This window comes from Mus musculus, chromosome 17, assembly GCF_000001635.26.
Source record: "Mus musculus strain C57BL/6J chromosome 17, GRCm38.p6 C57BL/6J".
Lineage (NCBI taxonomy): Eukaryota > Metazoa > Chordata > Mammalia > Rodentia > Muridae > Mus > Mus musculus.
In genome coordinates this window covers 17,635,232-17,650,287 of record NC_000083.6, presented here as the reverse complement: position 1 = coordinate 17,650,287, position 15,056 = coordinate 17,635,232, and the positions used below count along the sequence as shown (strand labels likewise).

At 38.3% G+C, this 15,056-nt stretch overlaps 1 pseudogene; it reads right to left on the bottom strand.

Moving 5' to 3' along the window:
• On the bottom strand, positions 350 to 1,477 carry Gm7513 (predicted gene 7513; annotated as a pseudogene).

Here is a 15,056-nt window from a genome sequence, read left to right as displayed (position 1 = left end):
CTTTCAACTTTCTGCTCCTTGCTTTCTTTAGAAACATTTAGTATCAGAATGCTTTACCTGAATGGCTTCTTTCATCACTGACTTCAACTACTACTTACCTGACCCTATGAGAACAGGGTCAAGAGTCAGGCTGAAAGGCCATGAGTGCTCAGTTCCATCAATAGACCAGGCAACTGTATGATGACTTCCGCACCCATATAAGACTTCAAATATAAGATTTTAAAATGGTTTTATCAGGAATACATTAAGAGGTTGTTGTTGTTGTTGTTGTTGTTGTTGTTTTATGGATGAGGATAGTGCCTGAAAAGCAGAACAATCTCTGTTGTTGTTGTTGTTGTTGTTGTTGTTGTTGTTGTACAATAATTTATTGAGATCCCTCCCTCCCAGCCTCTCCAATTCCGAGGTCACTTTCTCAGCTTGTAGATTTTGTTTGCAAGTTCCAAGAAGATGGATGGGGGCAGGGACACAGAGCACTGCTCTATGAGACTCTTGAGGCGGTTTTTGCTGTCTTCCTTGTTCTTGAAGAACACAGACTGCAGATCCAGTGCCTCGTACAGTGCTTTCACCTGAGCCACTTTTTCTGGGTCCTTCTGCCCATAATTCTCCTCTAAGATCTGGCGCTGTTCAGGAGTGGCTCACAGCAGACACTGAACTACCAGCCAAATGCATTTGTTGTCTTGAATGTCAGTGCCGACCTTTCCAGTCACACTGGGGTCTCCAAAGAGATCAAGGTAGTCCTGGGCCTGAAAGAACTAGCCCTTCTCCAGCAGGATCTTCAGGGCATTGGCATGTTCCTTCTACCCATCAATGCCTGCCATGGACATGACAGCCGCGATAGGTAGGTAGAAAGGGTGGAAAGTGGTCTTGTACTTGACAATAGATTTGTACCTCTTTGCAGTGTATCTACCAAGATCCACATGGCCTTGGGGTGCTGTCATGAGGTCTAGTGTCTGCCCAATCTCAGTCTGATAGGAACTCTACAGAAAGAGCTTCAGCAGGTTCAGGTAATAAATAGGGCTGCTCCCTGCAGTAGAACTTCAACAGGAGGTAGATGGAGGCTTCCAGAAGCAGAGCATCGTTGATGGCATCCAAGCCTATGCCTGGCTTCTGATACCAGCAGATATGCCCGCGGCGAGTGAGGGAAGAGTCCATGATGTCATCTGACACGAGGAAGAAAGCCTAGAGCAGTTTTACACACCAGCCCACAGTCAGGGCCCGCTGAAGACTCTCAGCATCCTGTTTCCTCGGTTCCACCAGCTCCTGGAAGGCTTGTACCGTGGTCAAACCCCAGCTGTACTTGCCTCCTACAACATTGCAGTGTAGGACCTCCTTGAGTTGGGTAATAGCATCCCGTGTCTCTCGGTGTCCCAGCTCCTCCTCAGTCAGCACTTTCACGATCTGGGAGAAGTGCTGGATGAAATTCTGCTTTTCTTGGTTATAAACATCCAATTTCCGGTTCCCATTCATTCGGACAGAGCGCACGCCTTTAGTCCCAGCTCTTGGGAGGCAGAGACAGGCAGATTTCTGAGTTCGAGCCAGCCTGGTCTACAAAGTGAGTTCCAGGACAGCCAGGGCTATACAGAGAAACCCTGTCTCAACAAACAAACAAACAAACAAAAAATGCTCTGTTCTTCAACGCAGATTCTCCCGGGCCAGAACAATCTCTTTAGTGGAGGCTAATATTGCACTGAATTCATTAATATCACAAGTAAATGAATTTAAGCGCCCATTATGTATAATGTAATTTTCTATTTGTCTATTTTACAATATTTAATTCTAGACGGAACATATAATATTTGGATTTTTTCCTTTTCTTCTGATTTTGCCATTTTTATTTATTAGCTATTTTCTGGCTTTTATTTATTTGGTTTCTGTTGGGAATCTTAATTTTTTACAGGTTTAAACGTCTGCATCCATTTCTGAATCAATGAATAAGAGCTGTATTTGAGAAAGCAATAAAATTTTTAAATGTAGCTTATATTTATTTATATAAAATTCTTCTATTGTTATCCTAAATAACCTTTTAAAATATATTTACTATACATTGATGGATATGTTTGTCCAAGTTTATGTATTTGAATGATACTGGGGCAAGTGTCTTGTGAGTCCATGAGAGTATTCTGGGTTCATTAGAACTAGAGTTATAGTTATAAATTATAACTTATAATTTGTCTGGTATGGGTTCTGGGAACTCAACTTAGACCTAATTTAAAAGCACCAAGTGCTATTAACTAATGAGAAATCTTTCTACCCTTCTGAACTCATATGGATATTTGTCTTATGTCTGTAAAATTGAGGACCATGAACTTAGTTATGCTAATTGTCTTATTAAGTTAGGTGTGTTAATCGTTTTCCTTTTTTTTCAGAACTTTTTCTATGGGGAGCTTTACAGAGCATAATGTAAAATTGTCTAATTTTAAGCTTATTTGATTCATATTGTATAACATATGAGATAGCTAATATTATATTACATAATTATATTACATATAAGCATATATTTATATAATTGTCTCATTTTAGGTCTATAAGATTCATATTATATAACATATTATAGATAGTATTACTATATTATATATCATTATGCACATGATATATAATATATCACATAAAATATACATGGTTATATATGATATAATCATTATAGTAATAATATGGCATAAATTATGGTATATTTCATAGAGAGCCCTAACATTTTTTAGTGAAAATTATTCATATCTCATAAGTACTTGTAGTGTTGTTTTGTATTGTGAAAAATCCAGTAGTTTGTGGAGCTGGCTTTGTTTTAGTTCAAGGAAATAATGTGGTATTCAGTGTACCACGCACTGGTGTGGTTCATTTTTTAAAATGTTAATTACATCTTCCTGTCAAATTTAAACTTTATACAACTAAATAGCAAGGTAAGTATTTATATACCCTCTTTCACTGAATGCCAAGGGAGACATAACTGCAATTCGATGGTTAGTGAAGAATGTGAAAGATCACTGGTGGGATTCCACTGCACAGAGAAGGGAAGCCATATCTTTTGGAAGAACAATGTAAATGGAAGAAAACATGGTACAAAGGCATACTAAGTAAGAATCGAATAAAAGGAATTGGCAACTCAGCATGCTTCATAAATTCCACAGATTACATATCGCTTACAGAAGCTGTACTCAGTGTCAACCCAACAGAACACATGCACTCGTGATGAGTACACCTGACACTGAGGTATTTGAAACACCATTGTATTACTTCTGAAGGCATATCTAAACTCCATTGACAACAGTACATGAAATTGCTTGAAGATCTCTGAGTTTCTTGCCTCAGTATAGCAGAACATACACTCTTAAGTAGAATGGGATTTTTAAGAACACAGTAAAAACGATAGTATTTTCCCAATATGTAGCAGTTGGCTATAATGAAGATTGTCACAGAGATGTGCTGTAACAGCAGTGGAAACTGATTTCTGAGAGGCAATGTCCCTAGAGATTTCATCTCAGGATTACTTCTTGCAGCTGATATGCCTTTCATGTGACTATTATATAGCCTCAGGATGCCTGGGCATTAGCCTACCCTATTAAGCAAATTTCCTGTAGATCAACATATAGATAAAATTTCATGAATTACTACTGTTCGGAAGAAACAATGATTTTATAGGATGCCTGATTTGACTCAAATAATTTTAGGAACAAAATTTTAAGAGATGGTTTTAGTTGTTCTGACATAAAGATATAGTAAAATTAGAATCAAGAATAGAATGTTGCCCCCTCCTCATAAAATGGTAAAGGCTGCATAATAAGGAATACAATGAGCTTTCCAAATTACATGAAAATAAGAAATAGGCTTGGGACAAATTTGGGATCGAGGAAAAACATTTATTCTAGGTCAGATCCAAGGATGAAGCCACCGGTGTGCACTGTAATAAAGTAAGGCCATGTAAAAACTGTTGCTTTGAATTTATTTATACTGAGCATACAGAATTGAAACATTGCTTTGAACTTGTTATTGATATCCGTCTGTAACTCCCCTTTTATGTTACATTTTATTTATGAGAGCATTCTCTCTTATGTAAAGAATTTTTGTCTAAAAGTTATAAAAGGCTTATAGCAATAAAGAAAGGCAGTATAGGCACAAAAAAAAGTCACTGCTGTAGAATATACTTATAAAGTCGTTATTCAAGCATTCAAATTAGAATGATCAATAAACCTTATGAATTATAACTGAATCGTTAACTTGATATGCCTGAAATTCAAGCCTACCCATAACCCTTTTGTCTTAGGTCTCAGTTATGTGTCTAGCCTACAGAATTGTTTTCTTGAGTTGTGGGTTTGGGCCAGGCTGGTACTTTCAGATCCTCTGCAGTTACTCTTGCTGCCACTAGATGGAGCGCTTGATCCTTTTGCTCCCATCACTCAAGCGACTATGTCCTTTGACTCTTAGGTGACTTTAGTAGGAATTGAGCCTGCTACACTAGAATTACCCAAAGTTGTTTTTGTTCTGGTGTTAACTAGATTGATCTTATTCATCTCAACACAACTGCAATTTCAAAAAAAGATTTTAGTTAGAATACTATAAATGCAAGTTTTATTTCTATGTCTTTTGATGTGTTGGATATAAGCTGAGGATTGATACCTACTCCTTGGGATTGTTACCTACTCCTTAAAGCAGTAATCATGCACACAAGGCGATGCTGCACACTGAAAGAGGTTAAGTGCAGTACCATGAATAAAATGTAGCAATATCTAATGTAAAGTGTTTTTGATGACTTGTTAGGATAAAATAGAGGTATTTCCACAGTTCTTCAAGATTTAAGGCATTCTTTGAAGATGATCATATGTTGTGAGCATTCAACGTGCAGTTCATTTGTACACCAGCCCTCTGCTCAGTGCAAGGAGGGCAGATGTATGCCATTACGTACAGTTTTAAGGAAAATATTTTTATTTGACTTTTTAAATAGCTTCTATTTGTGACAAATAGGTGGAAGCTTAATCTCTTCTTATTTTAAGAATATTTGGCTTAATTCTGGTCTCAAATGTTTCTTCATTTACACAAATCTCTGTACACTTTAAGATTTTATTTATGATTTATTTTCCTTTGTGTTTTTCCTATGTTAAATTAATTTATTGAAACACATTGTTCATACCTTAATGTCCTAGTTGGAGCCAATGCAGTATGATGGAGAAGTTATCCTGAACATTAGTGTATCTTCTGGAATAGATTTATTATCACTGTTTTTGTAATTGTCAAATATATACAAAGCTGATATTTAATGTTCATATAAGATTTTATTGCTTGGCCGGGAGTGGTGGCGCATGCCTTTAATCCCAGCACTTGGGAGGCAGAGGCAGGCAGGAAGATTTCTGAGTTTGAGGCCAGCCTGGTCTACAAAGTGAGTTCCAGGACAGCCAGGGCTATACAGAGAAACCCTGTCTCGGTTTAAAAAAAAAAAAAAAGATTTTATTGCTTGGAAGTCATCCTGTATTTGTTCTAGTTCACGACACTATGTAGTTATAAAATGTATCAAAACTTTGGGACTGACCCTACATCCACCAATGAACCATTTCCTTAGCCTGAACTAAGGCGCCTCAGTGTGGTGATTCTCCTCCACCATGACTTTTTCATCCATGTAAATCTCACCTCTGGACTTCACTGCCTCTGGGAAGATTGAGGTCTTAGTCAGAGATGCTACACTGCTTCATCCTGTACACCAAGGTCCTAGAGCCACAAATACACCCTTTAGCCAGAGGAAGATTTGAGATGCAAGAAACCAGGAAAAAGTCTAAACAAAATAAAAGTTTGCATGAGTTGGGTAACTCTGCTCATCGACAAATTGTACTGCTAGTTCCAGAGAAACTGACAGCTGGCCTCAGATAATATGGGGCTATCAGATATCCAAGGCTAAGTTAGCTGATGGATTTAGAGGATTTTTTTCTTTTTTTATTAGATATTTTCTTTATATTCATCTCAATGCTATCCCGAAAGTTCCCTATACCCTCCCCCCACCCTGCTCCCCTACCCACCCACTCCCACTTCTTGGCACTTGGCACTGGCATTCCCTTGTACTGGGGCATATAAAGTTTGCAATACCAAGGGGCCTCTCTTCCCAGTGATGGCCGGATTTGAAGGATTTTTTAAAAGGCACATATGAGAGTCTTGATGGTGAAACAAGGTAAGTGATTTATAATCTTTGTGATTCTTATGAGCTATATCTCTGGTCAACAGCATGCTTCACCAGTCATGTAGGAAAATAAATATGGAGATTTAGAAGTGAAAGTTCTACTATCCCTTAAGGATACATTAATAGAGATGAAGGAGGAGACAGAATGTGGAGGCTTAAACAGATGGAGGTGGGAGGCTGGAGAAATGGCTCAGTGGTCAAGAGCACTGACTGCTCTTCCAGAGGTCCTAAGTTCAATTCCCAGCAACCGCATGGTGGCTCACAGCCATCTGTAATGGGATCTGATGCCCTCTTCTGGTGTGGCTGAAGACAGCAACAATGTACTCATATGAATAAAATAAATAAATAAAATACAATAAAGCAAATGGAGGGAAGATAATCAGATAACTGTGACTGATACTCAGGGTAGTGATGGGCAGTGTAGAGGTAGAAAGAGGGAAGGCTTCTCAAAGGATACAAACAATTGGCCTGGAACCAGAAGAAAATACGAGATGTGGGAAGAGAAGAAAGAAAGAGTGTCCACTTCTAGGAAACAAAATGAATCAAATCCAGGAGACAAAAACATGAACTAAACATTCTTGACAAATTAATGAATATGGTGTATCCAGTCAACCCACACACACTGAGTTCCTGCTGTATGCCACGTGGGTACCAAATATAACGTGATGAGAAATGATAAAAGATACAGCAAAGACAGCAGAGTAAATTTTAAAAAGCAAGGTAAACTACTACAAGTACAAAACCAGAAGCTGCTTTAATATAAAGAAAGTCGATTCACACCAGTTTGGATGAGTTGCAGGAAGTGTTTGTAAGGCGGTGTATTTAAGCTGACATCTGAGTTTAAAGCAGGATAGAGATTGAGTCAAGGGGAAAACAGCACACTTATGAGAACATCTTAAGGCAAGAGCAAAGACTCCATCATAGGTCTGACTAGCAAAGTCTCTGATGTTTAAGGACAGTGATCTGGGTGAAAAGGTATTAGATGTTGAACCTTATAGCTCCTTGTAAGGAGGAGAGTCTTTTACTACAGTGCAATGGAAGTCATTAGAAAAGTATGATCTATGCTTCTCACAGATCACCTATACTCTGTATGTATATAATGGAGACAAAAAAAATAAAACTTGAAGCAGAATAAGCATGTTGGGAAGTTTTTGCAATAGTACAAGTAAAAAATGAGGGTAATTTGTAATTTGAGCCAGGCTAGCATCATTGCTTACAGAGTAAAGCCACTTAGTTTCTCCTTAATTTTGGAAGATAAGTTTATTAGTCTTTACCATCTTTATTTCTGATGGGGTGTGTGTGTGGTCTATGTTCCCTTTGTCTCATGTCTGTTGAGTGTGTCCTTGCTTTGAAATTTTGACGGTATCAATCTATGTAATAGCCAGATATAAATAAACATCATGGCAAGCATAAAAACATCTGATTGAGAAGAAGGGAGCCAATGATGGGGGAGGAATAAGAGGGACCATTGGAGGCTGGGTACATCAAATACAAAACTGTCAAAAAAAATCTTTGGAAAGTAAAACGAAACAGACTAGATGTGAGGAAGCTGAGTGAACACTGAGTGGGTGATTAACATGTCTGTTGAGTCTGGTTTTCTTCTTCACTGGAGTGTTCAATGTCCCCTGAGGCCTCTGGGACCATCTCTTTCCTTTTCTATTAAATCACTTGTCATCAGTATAGATTCAATTCAGAGCTCAGTCCTTGGGCCTAGCATGAGAAATGGGAAAGATACACATTACCTGCATCACCAAAACATTGTATAAGCCTGTAGGTGATTTTAACTGATTTCATTTTCCCAAGGGAAAAATGCTTCAGCCAAAAGGCATACACCTTTGGAATACCGCTTTGGGCTATGCTTTTGCGATAATAGCTGGAGGAAGTCAAAACTATTACTGCTTACAATGGTTAGTCAGTTCTGTCTCTACTTGCTCATGTGACCTGTCATGCAGTATAAATTATATTTTATATAAAATATACTATATATAAATTTTATAACTAATACTGCAGGGTTAGTCATCCGTTTCGCAATGTTGACTGAATCTAATAGGTAAATGTCTGTGAGGTTTTGTCTGCTTCTTTTTATAAACCAAGAGATAGTTTTATTATTAGTTTTCTGAGAGGCAGAAAATCATACTTTGCATGTAATGGAGTTAACATTGTTTAAAAGCAAAGAAAAAGGTTCAGCTTTTTTGCCTTTGTAGTATTTTGTATTTTGTAGCTTAATAGGATCCAAATTCCACATAAGCAATTTTTTTTCAGAAACTTGGAATTCTTTTCATTTACAGATAAATTATCTGTAAATTATTATTATCTCCAAGCTTGATGGTGTGATAGCAGAAGCTAAAACTTCACTTACTGGTTTTAGTTGTATTCTGGCTGAAACTGGCTCTTTTCACAGGATAATTGCAGTAATAGATTTTTGTAACAACCCAGGCAAGGATGGGCTCCCCCCGTTTTGAGGAACCACTGTTCAAAGTCAACTTTTCAATTAGTATAATGTAGAGAGACTCTCTTGTGCACTGTGTAAAGTATTCTACTGTCAATAAAAAAGCCTTTGGCCAATGAGCTGAGGTAGGAAATAGGAGGTGGGAGTTCCTGAGAATGGATAGGGGAATTCTGGGAAAGAAGAAGGCGTTGGAGATTCACCACGTCAAAGAGGAAGACAGTTGCATAAACCTGAGTAACTAACCAGTAAAAGAACTTAGACTAGAATAAACTGGGTTTTTGAGGTGTGAGCTAGTCAAGGAACAGAGCCAGGATTATTGGCCTACGCATTTATTAATAAATAATTAGTCTCAGAGTCATTATTTCTGGGAACTAAGTGATCAGGAGGAAAAGCTTAGAGTAACAGTATAAGGAGAAAGAGCAGATACATTGGACTTTCTAACATGCCAAAGGCACTGCCATCTTCAAAAATTTTGTGTGTTATTCTCAAGTTAATCATATATATTCTTTCAACATTTATTAGTATTCTTAAGATTTTTCATATATTATATTTTGACCATATCTTACCCCATCTCCAATTCTTTCCAAATCCTCCTCACCTAACCAACTCCATGTTCTTTCTCTATTCAGAAAATAAAACAAGAATGACAACAAAAGAACACATACAGAGAACAACAACTACAAAAATCATGGTGTCCATATTGTATTAGCCAACTACTTCTGAGTATGAGACTTACCCCAGACTGTGGTTGATACATTCAAGGTCACTCTATTGGAAAAAAAAAAAACTGATATCCTTTCTTCAAGCAGCTATCTATTAAAAATAGCTTCTTGGTTAGGAGTGGACCTCATGCCCTTTTCCCCTTCCTCATGCTAAGATTTGTCTTGCTTGAATTTATTCATGCATGGTATTGGCAAAAATCCATTAATTTTTCCTTCCACATACATATTTTGTACATATGGATCCCAGATCTCCTACCTTTAATATCATTCTATTTGAAGCAACACTATACAAAAAGCTTTCCCTTCTTTCCCTTTTCAATCTAGTTTAATTATATTTTCTTTGTGTTCGCTTACTAAGTATTCTTTTAGATAAGTATTACTGGGCCGCACATGAAACTCAGAACTATCTAGAACAGCACTCCTCATACTTCAGTGTTTACATGAACCCACCAACTGAAGATCTGATCAATAAGTCTTAGAAAGAAGCTCAGAGAGCTGCTAACAAGTTCCTCAGTTTTGCCACTGCTGCTGAATTAAGGTCACATCTGCAGAGACAAGGACCTTCATCATCCTGCCCCACCTTGTTCTAGAGAATTCTGACCTTGTACTCTGTAACATAATTTGTGATCCCTTCCACTTCTTTTCTTATGCTCTACAAGTAGGCCTAAAACATATTTAAGAATACTATTTGTTATGGTTATACAAATGTTTAATAGAAAGAGACTGTAAATGGCGATACTCAAACTAGAAACGATGAAAGGCTCAGGGGACATTGAGCACTTTGATGTTGCCTTACTGATGCTGGAGTTGCCACTTTTGGTGGTGCACAAAATGAAGAACATTTCCCTATCACTGCTTGAAACATAATATGAAAACAGAGGCTCTCCCAGCAGTGCATCAAAGCGGTGGTACCCTACAAGCAGCCATCTAGTGGTTCCACAACTGTTTTCTTTTCTGCTGTACTTATGACCTGGCCCCTCCATATGCAGGAGGATCTTAGGGTGAGCTCCCAAACTGCACTTCCCCGGGATTCTATTGAATGCAGGAGAAGGCATTCTTTCTCAGTGACAGAGCAGGCTTGGAAGTGACACATACTCATAATTTGTCCATGATCAGGTGGACAGAAATTTTCCTCACTTTCATCATGATCATCTGCTACCTTAACTCTGATCTGCCTTTCCAGCACCATGCTTATATAAAAGCAGAAATCACTTGAGTCCCTTTCCTGGAAATATTTCATTAACATTATTATTCATTATCTATGTGAATGGTTAGAGGAGAAAGTGAAAACATAGTTTATAATATCATAATTACAATAAGATTCAAATGCAAATTGCCATTGTATTGTATTCGTCTATAAAGTTTACACACTTAGAAACCTTCAGTAATGTCTCATGCTTTAAAAAAATAAGTTATATGGAGCCGGGCATGGTGGCGGCGCATGCCTTTAATCCCAGCACTCGGGAGGCAGAGGCAGGCAGATTTTTGAGTTCGAAGCCAGCCTGGTCTACAGAGTGAGTTCCAGGACAGCCAGGGCTACACAGAGAAACCCTGTCTTGTAAAACCAATAAATAAATAAATAAATAAATAAATAAATAAATAAATAAAATAAAGTAATACTTGGAAAATATCTTAAATAGCACCTGAATAGTGTTACCTTGTCTCAGATATTTTCTGAATCTTGCTCTTTCCAGGGCATAGTGCCTTAGCTTACTTTTTATTGATATTTCTAACCAGACTTTTCATGTTTACTACCATATAATGCTATACTCACACACTCAACAGCAGCACTAAGCCATGAGACAAGTGGTAGGTGGAGAAAGGCAACACACTAAATCCTCCGTCTGTTTCTCTACACCCTAGGACAGGCAGCATATGCTTTGAGGCATTCATTCTTTACCCCGAATCTTTTAAGACAGTGGTTCTCAACCTTCCTAATATCGGAACCCTTTAATACCGTTCCTCATGCCACAACCATAAAACTGTTTTTGTTGCTATTTCGTTACTCTAATTTTTCTACTGTTGTGAATTACAATGTAAATATCTGTGTTTTCCAATGATCTTAGGCGGTGGCTGTGAAAGGGTCTTTTGACCCCACCAAAGCGGTTGCACCCCACAGATTGAGAACTGCTGCTTTAAGCAAACACCCATCTGCTTTGAATGGAGTGCCCACTTACTACTACCTACCAAAAATAGAGTCCTACTGGCATTGGGAAACAGCTAAATCTTTACCAATAGGTGTTTATGACATCATACTGGGAGAACTCACAGGAACACTTCATACACCATGACTTAAAGAAATGCTAATCTAAATGAATGAATTAATTACTTTGCTTGTTGCTGTGACCAAATACCTAACAAATCTGGTGGTTTGAAAAAGACTTCTAGCCGGGCGTGGTGGCGCACGCCTATAATCCCAGCACTTGGGAGGCAGAGGCAGGCGGATTTCTGAGTTCGAGGCCAGCCTGGTCTACAAAGTGAGTTCCAGAACAGCCAGGGCTATACAGAGAAACCCTGTCTTGAAAAACAAAACAAAACAAAACAAAACAAAAAAACAAAAAACAAAAAGAAAAAGACTTCTAATCCCCATAGACTCAGATATTAGAATACTTGGTTTCCCATATGGTCACCCTGCTTGAGGAGTTTAGGAAACAGGTTGCTTAGGGCAGGCTTTGAGAGTAGAAAAGCTTCATGCCACTTCCAGTGGGTCTCTCTCTCTCTCTCTCTCTCTCTCTCTCTCTCTCTGTCTCTCTCTCTGTCTCTCCCTCTCTCTTTCTTCCTCTCTCTCTCTTCCTCTCTCTCTCCCTCTCTCTCTCTTCCTCTCTCTGCTTCTCTGTCTCTCTTCCTCTCTCTCTCTTCCTCTCTCTCTCTCCCTCTCTCTCTTCCTCTCTCTGCTTCTCTCTCTCTGTCTCTCTCTGTCTCTCTCTGTCTCTCTCTCTGTCTCTCTCTCTTTCTCTCTCTCTCTCTCTTCCTCTCTCTCTCCCTCTCTTTCTCTCCCTCTCTCTCTCTCTCTGCTTCTCTCTCTCTCTCTCTCTTGCCCTCCTCCCTCTCTCTCTCTGTGTGTCTTTCATGCTTGTGTTTGAATACGTGATCACTTAGCTTCTTGCTCCTGCCACCACACCTTTGCTAGCTGCCATGTCTTCCCACTATGATAGACTCTCACCCCTCTAAAACCTTCCTTCTGTAAGTTGCTTTGGTCATGGTATTTTATGACACAATAGAAGAAATAACCAATACAAGAAGCAACTCAAAGAAGGACCTATTTTTTGGCTCACAGCTTTGGGTGTACAGTCTACCACGGAAAGAAAAGTGTATCCAAAGGTTGTGGTAGCAAGAGTGACAAGTTAAGAATCTTACCTACTCACCTCAACATAACAGGAAACGGACAACAGATATGAAGTGGAGCCAGGTTATAAAGCCTCAAGGCCATGGCCCAGTGACTCATTGTCTTTGACAAGGCTCCATATTCTAAAGAAAATTCCATAACCTTCCAAAAAATAGCCCAAATCGGGTGTCAAACAAGGAAAGTGTGGGGGACATTTTATATTCAAAGCACAAGATTGAATCACTCCATGCTCCTCAACAAAAATTTTACTTCTATAAATTGTATTTATCTGAACATTAGAAATTAGTGCCACTGCTCATCTGTTATCTGACTATTCTACTTCAGATTTTGAGTGGCCCAGATTCTCTTTTCCCCAGTTTCATCTTCACAGCCTGTTCTTCACACCCCTTGACACACTTGGGGAATGACTTTGTTCTGAGTTTGGGTAAATCTGCACTTGAACCTCCAAAATGAGACAATTCAAGCCCTAATTGGCTCATTTTTTTTAATATAAATAGTTGCTGCTGAGCAAAATGATTTGCAATAAAGAGTTAAAGATGACAGATTTTTCTGTGTGTTCCTATTTTCTAGAATATCTGGTCAGTGTCTTTTGCTCCATTGGGACTTATAATTGGATTTATTTTTTTCCAATAGAACTGTGTAGCACTGAGTTTGTAGCGTTTAATAGCACAAACATTTATTATTAAAACTATGGTAAGCAGTTTATGGTAATGTTTCAAACCATTCTCTCTAGCCAAAGCAAACTGTTATTTTCGCCAACACATACATGCTTAACAAACCAACAGCAGCGTTGCTACAAGCCTGCCTTGGAGCAAGGGGCAAGAGAGCTAGAATTGTAACGCACTTGAAATGATGCTTTCAGATCATGGGATCTGTATATATTCAGAATTTAGGAGAGTGGTATTACAATGGGACAAGTTACTCAACTAAGCAAGGAATACAGTAATTGCCTAGTGATTTTGATGGATTTAGATGATCACACTGCAGGCTGAAAACGTCCTGCTTTCTCATCTGGGCAGAAGCTTAAATTACTAATGACCACCTTGGCATGACTGATTTCACTGCTGAATCAATGAAGCCAAGATAAAATAAGATGATGGCTCCAATTACTGTGCTGCCAGTTTGTAGAAGGATGTAAAATCACATCCACATTTTGGTCCTGCTGTGAAACTAGTCTTGTGACCTTCCAGCATTTCAGTTAACATTTTTAGAACTCCATTTCCTCACCTGTGAAATAACAACTGCCTTACACCCACATAAGAGGATTCAAAGGCAGAGGGGAGCACCTAGAAAAGCTTCCTGTTTCCTTCTGCGACAGAGGCAGAGGTTAGTTTATTGTTTTATCACAAAGGGAAAGGAGCCAGTCTCCAGCATTCTTTGCTGCGATAGAAGTAGAAACATTTATCCAACGTGTTTCTGTGATTTGAAGCACCTATGTTGTGTATCTTTTGTGGCAACAAGTGCAGTGCTTTGTGTTTTTAAGAGAGGGATAAAAGAAATATAGTCAAGAGAGGCCACAGAGAGGAGAGGTCATTTATCTAAAAGGCCCTTCGCAGAGAGGGATTTTTCTTGCTATAAATCAGATACAGCCAGGAAACATTCCAGCCTCACATATGGATTCCTTTCCTTTGCTTTAGGTTGAAACAATTGAACTTAAAGGGGGGCTTGTGGAGGACTAGTGCAAAGCTAGCTATTTTATAGCCTACATAGTCTTTGATTTTGACTCTGTGAGATGCACACCCTCATCAGGGGTCAAGGTGAGACTGAGTTCTGAATTTGCCACCACTATCGAGTCGTTGGTACACTGATTTTTCTAGCTTTTTTTTTTAATATCAAAGTTTAAGCTTCTTTCTCACACTAAAAATAAATTGAACTTATTTTAAAATGATCCTGAATCTTATCACCGAGATGTAACTCCTTACAGCAATATGTTTTGGCTTCTAAATATTTTCTATCTGCGCCAGTATACATGGTTAGAAAACAACTCGAAATAGCAATTTGCTAAAATAGGTTCTTAATTTTAAAAACCCTCTAAACCTCTATGAAAATATAAATATAGCATCATAGAAAAACAATGACATTTAATTTTACGACATATTAGTATTATTTAAAATAAACTTTAGCAGACATACTTTATTGTTTTATCACACACACATATATTTATAATTTGAAACAACTATCTGTACTTAAGTATATACTCTTTCTTTTCCTTTTTCTTTTTCTTTTTGTTTTTGTAGTTGTTGTTGTTGTTGTTGTTTTAGACAGGATTTCTCTGTGTAGCCTTGGCTGTCCTGGAACTCACTTTGTAGCCCAGGCTGGCCTCAAACTCAGAAATCTGCCTGCCTCTGCCTCCCAAGTGCTAAGTATATACTCCTTCTATGC